The 18,106-nt window shown below is 45.2% G+C and overlaps 2 protein-coding genes across 4 annotated transcripts in view; both read left to right on the top strand.

Annotated features, from left to right (window-relative positions):
- Positions 1-1,114: 1,114 nt before the first annotated feature.
- The window catches only part of LOC127667560 (apolipoprotein L2-like), a 75,096-nt gene continuing 58,104 nt past the window's right edge, over positions 1,115-18,106 (top strand). Inside the window, exon 1 of one of the 2 annotated variants that reach the window (XM_052160649.1) lies at positions 1,115-1,202. The gene's annotated coding sequence lies outside the window, so the exon portion shown is untranslated. Of the gene's footprint in view, positions 1,203-5,237; positions 5,324-18,106 lie in introns of those variants that run through there. The other variant, XM_052160648.1, reaches the window with a different exon arrangement.
- The window catches only part of LOC127667561 (apolipoprotein L2-like), a 45,798-nt gene continuing 28,822 nt past the window's right edge, over positions 1,131-18,106 (top strand). Inside the window, exon 1 of one of the 2 annotated variants that reach the window (XM_052160652.1) lies at positions 1,131-1,202. The gene's annotated coding sequence lies outside the window, so the exon portion shown is untranslated. Of the gene's footprint in view, positions 1,203-5,237; positions 5,324-18,106 lie in introns of those variants that run through there. The other variant, XM_052160651.1, reaches the window with a different exon arrangement.

The raw sequence follows: 18,106 nt of genomic DNA, 5'->3' as shown, positions 1-18,106 counted from the left end.
TATCATGGTTCTGCATCTCTCTGTGCTGTCCTCTAATGACCGAGATAAAGATACACTGGGAAAAGTGGGGAAGTGGGAAAAAGAACAGCTACAGAAAAAAATGATGATAATGTTAGAAAAAAGTGTGTGTTCACAAGTGTCTACTGTCTGAATATGGATCTCTGCATGAGTCTCGACTGGTCCCTGAGCTCTGGTATGAAAGGCATTACCTCTCAGTCCACCTGTTCCCACCTGGAAAAAAAATCAGAGCACAGCCCCTGTTATCAACGGTGGAACATGTTGATTTGATAAAACACTGTTTTGTTTTTCAGAAATGACTCTAAAATTCCAACATATAGTAAATTAAAAGAAAGGCCAGAGGCAGCTTAAAGACCAAGGTCACCTGCTATCCTTCCCTGGGAATCTGGATTAAGATGGCCATCAAACCCCAGGAACACACATATGGGATGATGCCCATCCTGATGGAATGGTCAGTTGGTCCCTGCATCCAGCCTTGCTTAAAGTCCCTTCTGTTAAAAGAAAGGGAGAGCTGTTCATCAGCCATCAAGCCATGTGAGCTTAGAGATGAGATTTGGCAAAGTCGTGGACTTGGAACTCAAGTACTGTAGGAGACAACACAGTACCAGAGGAGTGTGTTGTGGAGGATGCAGGGGCATCCTAGAGGAAGCAGGGCATGATGGTTCCAGATGCAGAACCTGGGCCTGAGACAGAAGAAGCCACATAGGCAGATATCCAGGTGCCAGACATGGTAGACACAGCAGCACCACTGTCTGCCCAAGAGACCCAGGGTGAGGGGCAGCCAAGGTAGAGGAGGAGAGAGCAGTTTTCTGCTGGACACTGTGAGTGGGCAGATCAGGGTCACTTACAGGGTGATCTATGGAGTGTCTCTCAATCTGTGATGGCAGGTCTTTCTTCCTCAAGCCCAACCAGATGTCAGGGATTGAGAAGGGCATGGGATGTGGAGCTAAGGTTGTTCCACAGGTCAGTCAGGAGGGTGGGATTCGGGTGGTTCCGTACAAGTGGTCATACTGTCGTGTGGGTCTGACTTTGCTCCAGAAGATGGGACTTTCACTTTCGGTGGCTGTGTATATAACAGGAAGGGAGCTGCTTCTTACTGGGATCCTGATGTCCTGCTAGTGAGCTGATACACACGGGAAAGACAGCTGTGTCCTCTTCCCCCTCAGCCGCAGGAAGATTTTCAGGTAAGTTGGGGACCCCTCAAGCTCCCCTACCTCCTGTTCATCCTCCCAGTAGCTCTTGAAGAGAGAAATGGTCAAGGTTAGACCTCAGGTGAGAACACAGTCTAGACCTGCAGACAAGATGAGCTCTCTCTCTCTCTCTCTCTCTCTCTCTCTCTCTCTCTCTCTGCCATAAGTTCAAGAAAGGGTAGAGACCTCTCAGATGAGATCACCAAGCTTCCCAGGACTCTGCTCAAGGACTGCCTGAGACCTGGCCAGCAGGCTCCCAGGATTAGATGGCTGTTGGGGGTCCCCACTCCTTTGGAAATGGAGGATGTGAAGGCTGCAGAGGAAGGCATGCAGGCAGGCAAGCAAGAGCCCACAGGACCATGAACAGGTCCACGTGTCCTGTCCACATGTCCTGTGCACCCTGAGGTTGGCCCTGGGTACTTATTGCCACCAAGGTCAGATGAGACAAAATGTTGACTGACATGGGAGATACAAGGTGCCCAGGAGCTGTGCCACACCCTGTGTCTCTCAGCATGTGTCTCTGAGAGGCCTGGGGGTACCTGAGTCTTTTGAGGCTGAGCAGGTAGACAGCAGGTCTGCCTCCCCTGAGACTCCCTGGATTCTGCCCAGCCTGTGAGGGGTGGAGAAGAAGAGGCTCTCCAGTGTGTTTGGGTGAGTAGTGTAACACATCTGGGTGAGTAATGTGGGGCAGAGAGAACTGATGTAAAACTACATATTCAGCACTATGGACCAGGTAATCAAAAGGTCAAAGGGCAGACCACAGGTGGAGGTAGGGAAAATCATTTCTGTTTCTGCAAAAGCAGAAAGTCCTAGAAACTTTAAATATTTTCTATTAAAATCCACACTTTTCCTTCGATGGGGCTGTGTCCTCAGAAATTAGTGACTCAGTGTCCCATGAATGTCTCCAAAGCACCACATGGAAACGGGTGACATTCTCTGTGAAGGAAGAGCCTCAGCATAGTGCAGCAGCCATGGAAGCTGCTGCTGGTGGGGGAGGGGAAAGGAAGAGGGGGAGGAGAAAGGATGTGGGGAGGGGGAGGGGATCGGAAAGAGGGAGGGGCTGCAGTAGACAGAAGGCCATCTGTCCAGGGTAAATGGGTTTCAACTTGCTCCTGGGAGGTAACACTTCTCAGGTTCACTCTGTCCTGAGCCCTAGGAAGACGCCCTGCAGCCACTGGGAAGCAGGACTTGCTGAGAGCCTCTACCCTGCTCCACAGGGAGAGCTGGTGCACAGCTAGGGAAGGGAGGTGCCCAGCCTGGGCTTCTAGCCATCAGAGGGAAGGGCGGGGCTCCCACACTGCCTCCTGGCACACATGCGCACACAGCCAAGGGGCTTTGTAGCAGATTAGTAGGAGGCTTAAGGGAAGTGGGAGGGAGACCTGGCCTTTCCTGTCTCTTTTCCTTTCATTGATTTTGTGGTACTAGACATCAGTCCCAGGACCTCTGCACTGAATAAGTGCTTTACCACTGGGCTATCCCTGCAGCTCAGAGCAACACAGACACAGGAAACTCAGAGTTCAGTGTGTCACCCAAGTAGGGGGTCACACCAAATCCTATTCTTTCTGCCTGAGCAGCTCTAAGTCCTGTAGCCTATAAAACAGAACATGAGGTAGGGACAGCAGGCTCTCTTGTCATTCTGGTGCCTTTGGCAAGACCCTGTCATCGGCCTTCCGTGTGTTTGGTTGCTCACAACTGGGTCACTCAGTCATTGTGTTTCTGACTCCAAGTCTGGAAAGTCATGTCTGGAAGGAAAAGGGTCAAGAAGGAAGGACAGCCTGACAGAAGGTGCTTCTACACAGGGCAGGTGTTGCGGTTTTGTCTAAGCTCCACCCCACACCTACCTGGCAATGGCCAGGTATGCCCCGCCCCAGAGATCTGGCCCACTATAAGAGGGGCTACTTGCTCCTCCTCTCCCTCTTTGCTCTCAGCTCTCCCACATACTCTCACCTCTCTGCCCCTGGGGCTCTTCCCCCCCTCCACGTGGTCATGGCCGGCCTCCACTCTCTTCTCTCTCTCTCTCTCTCTCTCTCTCTCTCTCTCTCTCTCTCTCTCTCTCTCTCTACCACTAACTCCCATCCCCTATTCTGAATAAACTCTATTCTATACCATGTCTGTGTGTGTGTGGTCCCTCAGGGGCAGAGGTGCCCAGGCAAGGGCCCGCCTGGACACCTTCCCCCACGCCACCTAGCCACACTCACCTAACCCCCTATATTACCCCCTTTAAGCCTCATCATCCTGCTGAATCCTTCAGCAGGCAGGCGGCTGTGGTACTCACAGCGACTATCCTCGTGAGGTGAATGGTGACCAGCAGGTGAACATTTATTGGCCTAGGACTGGGCAGGACAGCTGTGGGTAATGGACCAAAAGAAAGCTCCGTGTGTCCTGGCAGGGGTGCCTTGTCACTGCCTGGCCTCACGCCTTCCTTCCCACATGACAGGATCCACGGGCTTCCATGTAGTCAGTGCTCTGCTGTCCTGGTAAAGGGACACTGATGTCATCAAATGAGCCTGAGGTGGTTATTCTCTGTGATGCAAAAGGTTCACTATGGGGATCCTAGGGCGGTACAAAGAACCTGTCAGAGGATCATGGCCTTGGACTGGACGCCTGAAGGAGAGCCTAGGTATGTGTGCAGAAAGCTAAGAGCAGTGTGTCCCCTGCATCTGTCAGAATCTACAGACAAAGGATGGAAGGCAAAGCTGAACGGTAAACACTCAGGCTTTCTCACCAGTGAAAGGTACCTCAATACGTTTCGAGGCTATGGGCAGCTACCTGTGGAAACATGTTTTACTGAAAGAGAGAATTATGTAGCGCATAGTAGGAGGCTGGGAAGGCTCAGAGCATGTCCCAGGGACCAGCTTCTCTGTCTGTCAGGACCTTCTCACTGCACTAGAATAAGTGTCATCTCGATGCTGGACAGAGCAAGTGTGAGACTCAGTTTCTTCTCTTCACAGAGGCATGGGACCTAGCATGGCAGGCAGACCCGTGCTCCATACTCCTTCAGATGATGTCACTGATTGTCATGTCTATACACAGTTCCCATGCCAGGAGCCAGAACCTTGCCTCTCATCTCTCCTGAGCAGATTCAGTCCCTTCTCCAGCTGACCACCTTTTCCTTGGAACTAACAGAACAGCAGGGCTCTGTTCTGTCTAGGGTGAGGGAAGACTGAGGGGAGGCCCAGGACAGACTCCTTAAGCAGCAGCTCTGGGGATAGTCAGGGTCAGGCACTCTTTTAAAAAAAAAACAAACTTTTATTGATGTTTTGCAAATTTCACATCATGCACCCCAATCATACTCGCCTCCCTGTCTCTTTGTATCCTTTCTCTGCCCTTGTGATCTCCCCACAAAAGAGAATAAGATAGAAACACAAACACACACACACATACATGTACACATGCATGCACACACACATATATTCATATATATATGTATATATATATATATATATATATATATATATATATTGTTCTGGAAGCTCTAGTGTATCAGTGTGTCACACAGTACACACTTTTGTCAACACATTTTTCCTTGCAAATGTTCATTGCAATGAGTTTTTAGTCTGTTTCGAGGCCCCTGACTCTTGGTACAATATCAACACTGGATCCTCACAAGGACTTCTCTGGGAAGCCTCTGACTCCACCACACCCCACCACCAGGTCAAGCTAGAACTGACCTGTCCTGGTCAGCTGTACTATCCAGGAAAGGAGCACAGCCAGCTGTTCCAAGTGCTGCAGCTGGGGAGGGACAGGGACATCTCTCCAGCTCTCGTGACCTCAGGGTACAGCAAAGGTCAAGGAGGGAAGGGGGCATGTGTCCTTGACCAAGCCACCCCAAGTCAACAGTTCTCCTGTTCTCATGACCTCAAAGCCATGTCTATGTCTATTCCCTGTCACAGGTGGTGACAGGTGATGTGGGAGGTGTAGTCACCCTTTGACCTTACTTGCTATGGTATTCAGAGAGAACAATGAGACACCAGCCCTCATTACAGCTGTCCACACTGCATCCTACAGTGGTTTTTCTCTTTCTTTTAGCCTGGACACACACAGAACAGTGAGGAAGACATTTGAGAGATCCTTGAGAGGAACCAAGGACCCTGCAGCCTTCAAGGCCTCCAGAGGTACTGACTCCTCTTCTCTCTTTGTTTCCTGAGTGTGGCCTAGAACTTTGGGCTTCCACACTGAGAGCCCATTGAGTTGAGGACAGAAAGGGAATTCCCAAAACAGACAGAGGGGACTCTGCTGCACCTGGGTATAAGTTGTTCTCCTTCTTGACTCTGTCTTGGGGGTCATGCTCAAAGATCCTGTCCTCCTAGCCTTGCCTCTCAAGAGGAGTTAAGATAGCCTGGGAAAGTGGAGGGCAGCAGGCCATGTGGCTTAATGAAAACTTCCAATATCTGAGGAGTCTCCAGACCTCCCGCCACACAGGAAAACTCTTGTCTGTGTCTCCTTTAAACCAGGTTTCACATGTTTGGCAGTTCCTGTCAGTGGGTCCTTCCCCTCCTACAGAAACTCACCAGAACTAGTGTACTAGCAAGGGTTTCTGTTGCTGTGACTAAACATTGTGAACAAAAGCAACTTTGGATGAAGGGGTTTGTTTCATTTCCATTCCCACATGACAATTTATCATCAAACACAGTTATAGCAGGAAATCAAAGAGGTAAGGAACCTGGTGGCAGGAGCTGATTCGAGGCCATAGGGGAATAGTGCTCACTGGTTTCTTCTTCTTAGTGGTAGATCTGCATGAGAGTTGTTACTAAAAACAAAGTGGCAGAGTCAATACTAGGCTATCCTGAAATCTCCTCTGCCAACAAAAGCAGTCTAAAACTTCAGTTTAGCCTCAGGGGATTTTTTGAATAGAGACAGAAAGCAGACACTTTTTTTTTTACCAAAATAATGCAAAGTGTTTTCTAGTACAGTTGCTAATATCACTTCCCTTTGAAACCTCCTGAGCTAGATCTCCATGGACCAACTCTGCTGTCAGCACTATTGGTTTCCAGGCTCCTACTAGGATGTCCTATTTAGTGTCCAACCACTTTCCAAGTCCTGAGTTCCTAAGTCCTCCAGTCCTTCAGAACCAGCATGATCAGGTGTGTCACAGCAACAGCCTTCTCCCTGGTGCCCACTGCTGTCTTGGCTACTTTTCTATTGCTGTGCTAAGATACCATGACAAAGGCAACTTGTACAAGAAAGCATTTAATAGTTAGGGAGAGAGACAGAGAGCTCAGGTATATTCTCACCCATGAGCCACGGGCTCAGGACTCTATGAGACTCAGCTGTAGATGGAACAAGACAGCACCTAAACAGTGTTGTTCTTTCCCAAGATGGCTTCTTGTTTGCTTCTCAATTCCCAGAAGAGCTTTAAGGATGGTCCTGTTCATGGTGACCCTGCCCAACTTGCATACAGGACAGAATGGCCCTCAGACTATCTCTCTGGTTAACTGTTGGGTCATTATTCTCTGATGGGTTTTATTACCCTCAGGATGAAGATTTTGTGCTGCCCATTGATGCCTGTTGTATCCAGCAGTGCTCCAAGGTGTAGCCATACAGAGGAGCTGACTCTGGGTGGGACCTTCAGGAGGAGGGGCAGAGAAAAGAGCAAAGACAATGGGCGTGTTCTCCATCTCACCAATCACACGGGAGATGAGGCCACCGGAGCTTTCTGAGAAGTCTTCTGAGAACATCCTTAGATGATCCTTTCCAGGGAAAAGAGGGATGTCCAGCATGGGTCTGCCTCAGAGAGAGCATAAATCTCCCATTCCCATGGATGACGTTTTCCAGCCTTAAACATCCATGAAGTTGCCCCTCCCAAAACTTGTGCAGTTATCTCCAGAGACACAGGTTTTATGAATTGTCATCTGTGCTATGGGGACTGTGCCATGAAAGAGCTGCCTCTAAGTCACCCACACTCCTATAAGCAACCCCTTAAGTATGGTCCTGTAAGTAACCCGAATAAACTCATTTGGTCAGGAAGTGAAGCTAGGCTCAGGTAAGATCATTTCTTTGGTCTATCCCTAGGACCTTGCCTTACCTGGTGTAAATAGGCATTTGTTCACACCTCCCCAGGAAAACTCAGAAAACAATTTGAAACTCTCAGAACATGGTCAGGTGAAGCAATTCTGGGATCATCATGCAAATGTGTGTGATGCTTTTGATGATTATACATGCAGCAAACTAAGGACAAAGTTATCTGTGCTTCAACTCAAAAATATTACAATCATGGGTTAGATTCTGTCATCTTTATGTGCAGCTCTACAATTGGTTAAGAGCCAAAGGCCGAAAAGTGATATATGTGCTTGACTCTAAAACTTGGAACCTTGTTAAAACTGACAATTTTTATCTAGGGCATGATTTTTTTCCCCTAATGAGACAAGACAGGTGGTCAAGTAATGATTATCTGGGAACAGTGGCTGTCCTTCCACACCTAGGAAGTCACCCAGGGCTGTCTGCATGGCTTGCTTACTCTCTTCCCTGTGCTTTGCAGTCCTGAAAGGTTTGTCTATCCTGGCCACGTAGACAATTTCAGAAGCCACAAAGTCACATGCTCATTTGGAAGATCTCAGCCCCTAGAAAAGGGGATGAGCAGACAGGTGAGTGTAATTATGGGGCCAGGTCTCTTCTCCAGTGTGTGGACTGTGACTGGGTGACCACGACAGTCACTCCTTGGCTGCTGACCCCTCCACTAGGAGATGCCAGAATGCACACAACTGCTCCTAAAGCTCCTTCAGCTAATGCTTCGCACTGCATCAGGGTCACATTCCTTGGCCTTAAGTTGTCTCTAAATCATCCCCAACTCTTATGTGACAGTCACCTGAGTGGCCTTTCTTGTCTTGCCACTGGTCAAGCTGAGCTGTCCTAGAGTGGATATTCAGGATGTCCAGGTAGGATGGGCTCTGTTCATGAACCTCGGGTTAGAGACCCCTACTCCACTCCCTCACCACATGAGTCTGCAGCTCCAACCTGCTGCTCAACCCCGAGACTGTTCAAGAGTGCATGGGCATTCCGGTCTAATCTGCACTCTGCAGAGGATGCACATCACTGCTAGTCTGCAGCTTGTGTGGACCCTTTCACATCCCTGCGTCTCTCTGTGATGTTCTCTGACTGTCTAGATAAAGTCAGGCTAATAAAGGGGGACAGCCAGAGCAAGGGACTTTATCAGAAAAACTTTGTCAACAATCACTGTAAACTACAAAACATGGTCACTCTTGTTTGTGGGGGAAGTCAAAAAGCCTTTATGAAGACTAAGAATTTTCTCTTTGTTTTTAGTGTCCTTTCTTCTGAGGAGAGAAGCCCCCTCTCTATATATACTGTGGACATGTTTGGTGGTAAAAGCATAGCAACTGTCTCTCTATATATGGCAGTGATCTTCCTTTCCCCATCTGAACCTGGCTTAGACTGATCAGTCCTTCTCTCTGGGATGATGAACTTGGTTTGAGCTAAAAACATTTCAGTTAAAGTAACTACTCTAGAATCCACACAGCTGGTTTCAACTTTCACCTCAAGACAGTCATGCATGAAGATTTGTGTGTTATTACTGGGGAAATGTATAGCAGGATTGAAAGTGGTGGGGTTCTGAAACCTTGAAGGTGGTCCAGGAACAGGACTGGTACAGAGTCACATGGGCATTAGCCAGCATTCTGGGATTCCTCGGAGGAGAATCCAACCTCACTGTGGGGTGCTCTGGGTATAAGATCCTGACCCAGAATTAACTTGGTTTTGTTGTTGTTGTGTTTGTTGTTGTTGTGTTTGTTTATTAAATTAATGGTAGCCACCTTAATAGACTTTAGACAGGTGGGCCATCCTGTGACTACAGGATCCAATTGTTTGGACAGGAATGTCACAGGACTTTTTCATGGCCCTGTTTGGGTTAAAACCCCTTTTGTAATGTGTTTTGTTTCATGGGCAAACAAATGAAAAGGTTTAGAGACATCTGGCACTGAAGTCAGAGATTTTTTGAAGTCAGAGCCTCAAAAGCCTTTGGTTTAGCCTCAGTCCATATTAGGGGCTCAGCGACAATGCCCCTCTTGTGCTAAGTCCTTGCTATTTCTGCAAACTCTTATCCAAAAGCAGCAATACTGAACTATACCCTGGAACCCTTAGACAAACTTGTCTTTGGAGTTGGTATCTGAAGGATGGCTTCTGAATCAGGCTCCCAAGATAGGGAGCCTCTGGGTATACAAAGTTGGCCATTCTTAGCTGACATCCTGTAGCCCAAGGTCTGTAACTCTTACAGCAGTGCCTCAGTGGCCCTTTATAACTTATTTTAGTTTTAGAGGCTAGGGGCGGGTCATTTACATATTGTAAGAGTATGATCCCAGAAAGACTGTGACACAAGGGCAAGCAGCAGATCAGCATGTAGTGTCTCATCAAACAGGATTGGACATTTTTTAAATTCTTAGGGCAACCTGGTCCAGGTAAGTGGCCTGCTGTAACCTCCCTCTGGCCCTGTCCATGTGACAGCACAGATGGGTTGTCTCACCTCTGCCCATGGGAGGCTGAAAAGCTCAACTGTCAGGTGCAAGGCAGAGCACACCTGTTTCTCTGGAAGAATCACACTCAAGAGAATCAGAGGTCCCAGGTTTCTTCACAGGCAGGAGAGGTGTGTTCTAGAGTGACTGGCAGGGCACAAGGATGCTGGTCTCTCAACCAGGCAGTGTGGACTGCAATGTCTTTGTGTTTCCAGGCTTACTGGGTATTGTTTCATCTGGATGTGAGTGGCTGAACTGGTTAGTTGAACAATTATAGGAACTTGGTGTTGGGCCGGTTCTAGTGGGTTGGTTTCTGTCTATACCTCTAGAAGAGGTGTGCTCTAGGGTAACTGGCAACTATACCCTTTGTTGTCAATCCAAGAGATAGTGCACTTGTATCTTTTAATTGTGTCAGGACATTCAGCTAGAAATTTTTCTTCTGACAGAGCACAGGACACCAAGATTTTGCAGGGTGTGTATAAGTCCAACTGCATCTCATCATCAGAGAAGGTGCTGGTGACTTTCAGTTTATGTGAAAGGTCTTGACTTGCAGTCAGCTCTCTGTTGTCAAACACCTTTTGAGCTACCTCCTGCCAATATAATCTATTTATACCTTTACAGTTTTCTAACTTTTCTAACTATTTTCTACTATCTGGGTCTGACTGGGTGACAAAGGGAATCCTGCAGCAGCAATTTTCAATCCTTCTAAAAAGGACCCAGCAAAATTATATAAAGTCTCCTTGGTCAGTAATGGACAGAAGTGAAAATCCATTCTGTCCAGGTTGCATGGCTGAGCGCTGACCCTATTCCACAATTTTCAGGGTTGTTTTTCTACTATTTTTGGAGAATGATAAGTTTCGAGTTTTCCAATTATGCAGATCACTTTTTAGGAAGGTCACACCAATTACAAAAGAGGAAGAAACAGAACTTCCTCTTTTACCCCGGGGAATTTCTCCCATTCCCAGGGGCTGCCTAGAGAAGGTGGTGGGGCAGGGGAGCCCCGCAGTGTGTGCTTGGGAAGTATTTCTCCTCCCTGTATGCATGCTGCTCAGAAGGCAGACCACAGTGGTGCATAAGAGGCCCCTCCCCTCCCCCCTCTACACAGGGCCTGGGTCTGACTCAGACCATGAGTGGGAGGCAAGCAAGGAAGCAAGCAAGTGCTCTGGGGTAGGACAGGCGAAGGGTTTGAGGGTTTCTCTGGGTGACCTGGGTGACCAAAAGAATTCAAGTCCCTGACAAGAAGACACATGCCATAAGGTTGGGGGTGAGATGAGGTCCCACACCCGAGAAAGCCACTTGTCAATACAGGGAAATAGAACTGACAGAAACACAGAGAGAGACACGCAGTAAAGACAACCAGAGGGGACCACCACATGTTCATACACCTGGACAGAACAGAGAAGTCTGGCTACTGAATTTGTGGTCATATCAAGCCTCTTTTTATATCCTAAATGGAAGGTACCTTAACCAGACTTACCTCCAGAGGTGACTTTCTAATTAGTTTCCTTTTGGGGTGGAAGTATCAGACTCCTCTGAAGCATGAGGTAGAGGTTAATCAAAGGGACCTAGAACATTTCAGGTCACACAACCTAGGAGCTCCTTGGACACTACACTCTTCCCTGCTCTAGGAATATCTGTGGAACTTCCAGTAATGTTATGGGATGTCCACTAGAGGAACTACTCAGACATGGGTTAGAGCCAATAGAAAGTATTTATCAGCTAGCCAGCAACCACAACAGTAATCAAAATCTCAGTGTAGCCTCATGCTTTTTTTGACTGAGCTGTTAAGCACATAAACCATATCCTAGGTTGACATACTTGTGTTAACAAGAACAGTTAGCCAGAAATGGAACTCTAAAAGCCCAAAAGCAAGGTTAGGGGCTGAAGAGATGGCTCAGCAGTTAAGAGCACTGACTGCTCTTTCAGAGGTCCTGAGTTCAATTCCCAGCAACCACATGGCGGCTCACAACCATCTGCAATGAAAGCTGATGCCCTCTTCTAGTGTGTCTGAAGACAGCTACAGTGTACTCATATACATAAAATAAATAAATAAATCTTTTAAAAAAAAAAAGCAAGGTTAGTGCATTTAGATACTTTCCCAGAATTATGGGCTTTGATGGACAAGGTCTTTGTTTTCACTTTTTATGTGGTGCTGAGGTTTATAGTCTGAATGGTACTTTGATAATGGAGTCAACTATGCTTAGATCTGAGGGCCTACTGAGGTCTAGGAGCCTATTACACTGAGAGGATGTGATATTTAGTGGTTCCAGGTTCAGAGCTCCTGGTAGGAGAACCCATGAAAACAGATGTCCAGGCACTGTGCACGGCATCCTGGGGCAGCACAATGATCAACATCAACAGGATCCAGGAGTTGAGGTGATGCCAAGGTTGCAGGTGAAGGAGGAGGAACTGAACAGAGCCCAGGAAATACAGGAAGAGATCTGTGAAGGGTCCTCTAGTCTGTAAAGGCAGGTCTTTTCCCTTCAGACTATGAGGAGACAGGAGAAACCTGTGTGAACAGATATGGTGGAAGGTAAGGAACATCTCCTGATTTAGCACCAGGCTCTTTCAGCAGGTCTCAATAATAATTTGGCCAAGGAAGCCCGGTGGTGGTGGCACACACCTTTAATCCCAGCACTTGGGAGGCAGAGGCAGGTGGATTTCTGAGTTTGAGACCAGCCTAGTCTACAGAGTGAGTTCCAGGACAGCCAGGGCTATACAGAGAAATCCTGTCTCAAAAAAAACCCATAATAATAATAATAATAATAATAATAATAATAATTTGGTCAAGGTTTAGATATGATATTAGAGAGGAAATTGATAAAATTCCAAGACCATTTCTTGAACAGGTCATAAAGACTATGTGTGTAAGGCTACATACACATAGATCCTGAGAAAACAGAGAATTCTAGCACAGTAGCATTAGCTTTCATCAATTAGTTAATGGCAGACCTTAAGAAGAAGTTACAGATTCAAAAAAGATTAAGAGAGAAGTCATTGAGGGATCTAGTGAAAGTTGCAGAGAGAGTGCAGAAAAGTAAAGATTAAGACAGGAAAGACATCAAATGGAGATTTGATTAGAGTCCTTCCAGCCAACAAAGCCTCAGATCCAAGAGAAAAGAAATTCCAAGCTTCAACAGATTGCTGGAGGAGGAGTAGCTAAAGGGGCCTTACAAACTCGAGGACCATGGAAACAGCCAGAGGCTTATTTATCAAAGACACTGGATCCAGTAGCAGCAGGATGGCCACCTGCCTGCGTATTATTGTTGCCACAGCACTGTTGGTTAAAGATGTAGATAAATTAACTTTGGTACAGAATTTGACCAGGACTACACCCAATGCAATTGAAGGGATACTCAAGCAGCCTCCTGACTGATGGCTCAGTAATACCTGCATGATTCATTATCAGACTCTACTAATCAACCCTGGCTGAGTCATTTTCTATCTGCCTGTTTCCCTGAACCCTGCAACTCTTCTACCTGATCTTGACTAGTACTGATGTCCACTCCATCAATGTGGACAGTACCAGGTTCTGGCCCAGGTACACAGTACTTGACCTGATTAAGAGGCTCTCCTCTGTCAGAGACAGAGCAGACCTGGTTTACGGACAGAAGCAGCTTCATCCATGAGGGCCAGAGGGGAGCAGGGACAGCCAGGTACATATTTACAACTGCTCATGTACATGGAGCCATTTACCAGGAAGGAGGGCTCCCAACAGCAGAAGGAAGGACTGTCAAAAATAAAGATAAAATTCTACAGGACACCAAAAAGGAACCAATGGCTAGAGGTAACAATTGGCTGACAAGGCTGCTAAGGGGGTAACCTTAAAGGGAACAGCCATTTCTAGATTGGTCACTGTCCTACCTGAACCACCCAGAGCAACTGATATGTACAAGAAAAAAATTAAATGGGCAATCAACTAAAGGTAAGCTAATATCGCCTACCTCTTTAACAAGAACTGTTCTCAGAAAGATCTAGAGTCACTCACTGGGAATGAAATGACAGACACTGTGAGACCACCTAAGGTGACCTTCAAGGATATACACAACACTCTTGAGGATATAGTGACAAACTTTAAAGCTGGCCAAGGCTCCCAGCAACCCCCAAAACATCCAAATTCCTGACTGCGAGGTAAGAGACTAGGAGCCTACTGGGAAACTTGATTTTACAGAGCTCAAGCAGGGAAGATATGGCTATAAGTATCTCTTGGTATTTGTTGACATTTTCTCTGGATGGATGGAAACATTTCCAACAGAAACTGAGACTGCCAAGGTAGTAGCTACGAAGGTGCTAGAAGATATCTTACCCAGATATAGGATTCCATCATATGATAGGATCAGATAATGGACCAGCATTTGTGTCCAAGGTAACCAAGATGTAACAAAATTCATTGGGGCAGGTTGGAAATTACATTGTGCACACCAACCCCAAAGTTCAGGGGAGATTAAAAAAAAAAAAGACATTAAAAGAGACCTTAACTAAATTAGCCTTGGAGATTGGTGGGAACTGGATGATGCTCCTTCCCTTTGCCCTATATCAGGTGAGGAATTCTCCTGGCCAAATGAGACTAATGCCCTTTCAAATTATATATTGCTGTGGACTGTCCCAGCTGAGGGAAGGGCTTTGGTTCGGCGAGTGACAAACAGAAACAATCACAGAGGTGCCTTAAATCTGAATGTATTTAGGAGCTCTAAAGTAAGGATTTTTATAGGAAGAGTTGGTATTACCATTTCAAAAGATGTATCCAGTGAAGCAGGCACAATTATCATAACCGTTTGGCACAAGGAAATGCAAAATCAATCAGGTATAATGTTTCCCATGTAACAGATTTAGAGGATCAATTTACAGATAACATCTATCTTTCTAATTAAAATACAGAGTCACTTGTAGTTAACAGCAAACCTTCAAAGAGCTTAAAGTTTCTTATACCCCCTGAGTCTTAAGAGTTTCTGTGAGTAATCTTTATCTAACATTTAGCTTTTACCTTGTAAAAACTTCTTGACTTAATCAATGCTTTCCATACCACAGTGTCAGAGCCACCCTCATCTGCATTCGCATAGCCATATAAATTTGCATGCTGTTTGGGGGGTTGTAATTATGTAAATGACTATGAGGCAAAGCATTGCAGTCCCTAGAAAAGAGTTTGCAGTCAGTGACTCTACTTCAAAGAAGGGATAACCGGCCAGGGCTATTAAGAGGAAAAGAGGAAATTGAAAGTAAAACAAACTGCTTTGAGAACTACAGCTCAGAATTATCCTCTAGCTAGAGAGTTCCACAGTTGTTCCCAGGAGACTTCCTCCCCTTGGAGTTAAACGCCTCATCCTGTGGCACTTTTGTCACACAGAATCTACTGGGGTTGGTGTGGCAATATATGGTGTCCTTGCCCCCACTGTACCTAACCTTCAGTTGGCAGCTATTGCAGAATTAGGAAATGTTGAACTAATAACTAAGGTCAGAGCAACCCAGTAGGCTCATGAGTATGTTTGGCCTAAACTGTGTGCCCTCTATAAAGCAGGCCCGGTTCCAGAACTACTCAAGTTTCAACCAGGACACTGAGTCTATGTAACTGCCCAAAGTTACGTTGAACAGGTTACCAGGTTACCTGGAAGGAAAGCTGGGGATAGAACGGAGTGGTGGGAGAAACCTGAAGCCAAGACAAATTTCCTGATCAAGGCTCAGAGTTTAATGGGGGTCTCCAAATATATAGGCGGGGAGAAAACCCTTCCCCCAAAGGCTGGAAACTCTCCCAGAACTGGTTCGCTTGCTCCACAGGTGGCTAGTGTCAGGTGGCTAGTGCCTCTCAGGAAACTGCAGGTCCTTGGAGAACAATGAGCTTCACCTTGGTCTAAGTGTTCCACCTTAGGTGGAAGGGATTATGAGATTCCTGCACAAAGGCTGGGGGAGGAACTTCACCTTGTTCAATGTCAAGTTCCTGCCAAGTGGCATGGCACCCCAATATGGCTCTCTACATCTCCCTTTTTATTAGTTTTAGATGAGGAGGTAACAAGCAAGTGAACATGCAACTGTCAACGGACGGTGGGCATTAACCAGGGAGTGGGAGCATTTACCTGATCCTCCTAGATACTTTATGGTGTCTTTTTATGGAGGAGAGGATCTAGGCTTCCTTGCTGTTATTCTAAGGAGTGCCTTTAAACACCAACCTCTATGCAACCAGGTTTGCTTCACAGGGGACTCAGAGGCAGAAACCATGATCCTCCCCTTGCAGTGCTTTGCCTTGCCCCTCCCACTAGTGCCCATGTTGGCTCATAAGCAGACACACATAGATCTGAGTTCTATGTGGCTCCCGAAAGGAGATCCACTTGTGTAGGTTTTGATGCCAGACAGTCCCTTTGTTGCCAAATGCCCTACAAGTGTCTTTAAGAGACATGTCAGTTTTCAAAGGAGGTAAGCCTGGGTGTAGACAAGCAGTCTGCTTAAGATACAAGGTCAGGATTAACTTGCCTTTAGATGGCCCAAGTTATATAATTCAGTTGCAAATTAGCAACTTTCAGACACAAAGCCTGGCTTCCCAGTCCAGAGGAAGTGTCTTTGAGAATCAACAGAGAGGCTGTTACTTCTCTGGAAGAATGGAGACTCTATCTAAATTAGCTCAGCTGGCTGATAAAGATTATTAGCCATCTTCATAATTGGAATCTCCAATATTGGGTTTATTTCTAGACCACTTCATAATTGAGTCAACTAATCACATTAAAAGAAAGAGAAGAGTCATTATAACTCCTGCTTTAGATTATTTTTTCTAAGTCAGTTATTTTTAAATTTTTTTATTGAAAAGAGAAGTAAAAACACTTTATGATAAAATTATAAAGATTTACGTGGAAAATATTTCAGATAAACACGTTAAAGTTGACAATTTTCATGGAAAATTAAAGAGTAAAGTGGTAGACATGTAAAACATTGCTAAATTAATTGAAATATGGAATACAAACATTTTATGATAGAATTGAAGATTTACATGGAAAATTTTATATAGATATAATAATGATAAGCATGTTAGAATTGAAGATTATCATGGAAATTTTTATATAGATATAATAATGATAGGCATAAAAGTATTCCTAAGTTGATTGAACGTGAAATTATAAACACTTTCTGATAAACTTGAAGATTTACATTGAAAGTATTTCTGAAAAAATTGAAGAAACATAGAAAAACATGTTAAAACTAAAGGTTATCATGGAAATTATACAGATAAAATGATAGACATAAAGATAATTCTAAGTTGATTGAAGGTAGAATAATAAACATTTTCAGATAAAATTGAAGATTTACATGGAAAATATTCCTGGTAAAATTCAAGAAATATATAGACAAACATGTTAAAATTGACTATTTCATGGAAAATTTTATGTATAAAATGGTAGATATGAAAACTCTTTCTAAATTAATTGATGGTGGAATTAGAAACATGTGTGATAAAAATAACAAATTTACATTGAAAACACTTCTGATAAAATAGAGGAAATATATAGAAAGACATTAAAATTGAAGATTATCATGAAAAATATCACAGATAAAATGGTAGCCATAAAAAACATTACTAAATTAATTAAAAAGGGAATTACAAACATTTTCTGATAAAATTGAAGATTTACATGAGAAATATTTCATTAATCTACATCTTTTTATTGGGGAGTTGAGTCCATTGTTGTTAAGAGATATTAAGGATTAGGGATTGTTGCTTCCTATTATTTTTGATGTTATTTTTATGTTTGTGTGGGTATCATCTTTTGGATTTGTTGGAAGATTACTCTCTTGCATTTTCTAGGGTGTAGTTTCCCTCATTGTGTTGGCATTTTCCATCAATTATCGTTTGTTGGGCTGGATTTGTGGACAGATATTGTATAAATTTGGTTTTATCATGGAATATCTTGGCTTCTCCATCTATGATGATTGAGAGTTTTGCTGGGTATAGTAGACTGGGCTGGCATTTGTGTTCTCTTAGGGTCTGTATGAGGTCTGCCCGGGATCTTCTAGCTTTCATGGTCTCTGGTGAGAAGTCTGATGTAATTCTGATAGGTCTGCCTTTATAAGTAGTTGTATTGCAGAGCTGCCTGTAGCTATTACGAACTGGGTTGCTGGAACAGAAGGTGAGGGATAGATAGGGAAGGGGCGAAAAGAAAGAAGGGCCAGGACAATATTTCACTGATCGAGGCCAAAACTTTAATGTCGGTCAGACCTTTTAACAGTTTGGGCAAACCCTTCACCCCAGACTCAAGGAGATATCTGGGAAATTGTTGGCTCCTCTTCTCAGTGGGTCACCTGCTGGGATTAAAGGATTTCATGTCTTACAGGTCCTAGGATGTTTCCAGGTGAGACTGCCCTGAGGCAGCCTTGATTTCCAGGTGAAAGCAGCTGTATGGTTCTCAGAAGAACAAAGGCCGGGGATAACACAAGCGGAAGGCTGTGGGTGGCGGC

The sequence above is a fragment of the Apodemus sylvaticus genome, chromosome 17 (genome assembly GCF_947179515.1).
Source record: "Apodemus sylvaticus chromosome 17, mApoSyl1.1, whole genome shotgun sequence".
Taxonomy (NCBI): Eukaryota; Metazoa; Chordata; class Mammalia; order Rodentia; family Muridae; genus Apodemus; species Apodemus sylvaticus.
The sequence above is the reverse complement of the archived record's forward strand: the minus strand, read 5'-3'. Positions and strand labels throughout refer to the sequence as shown.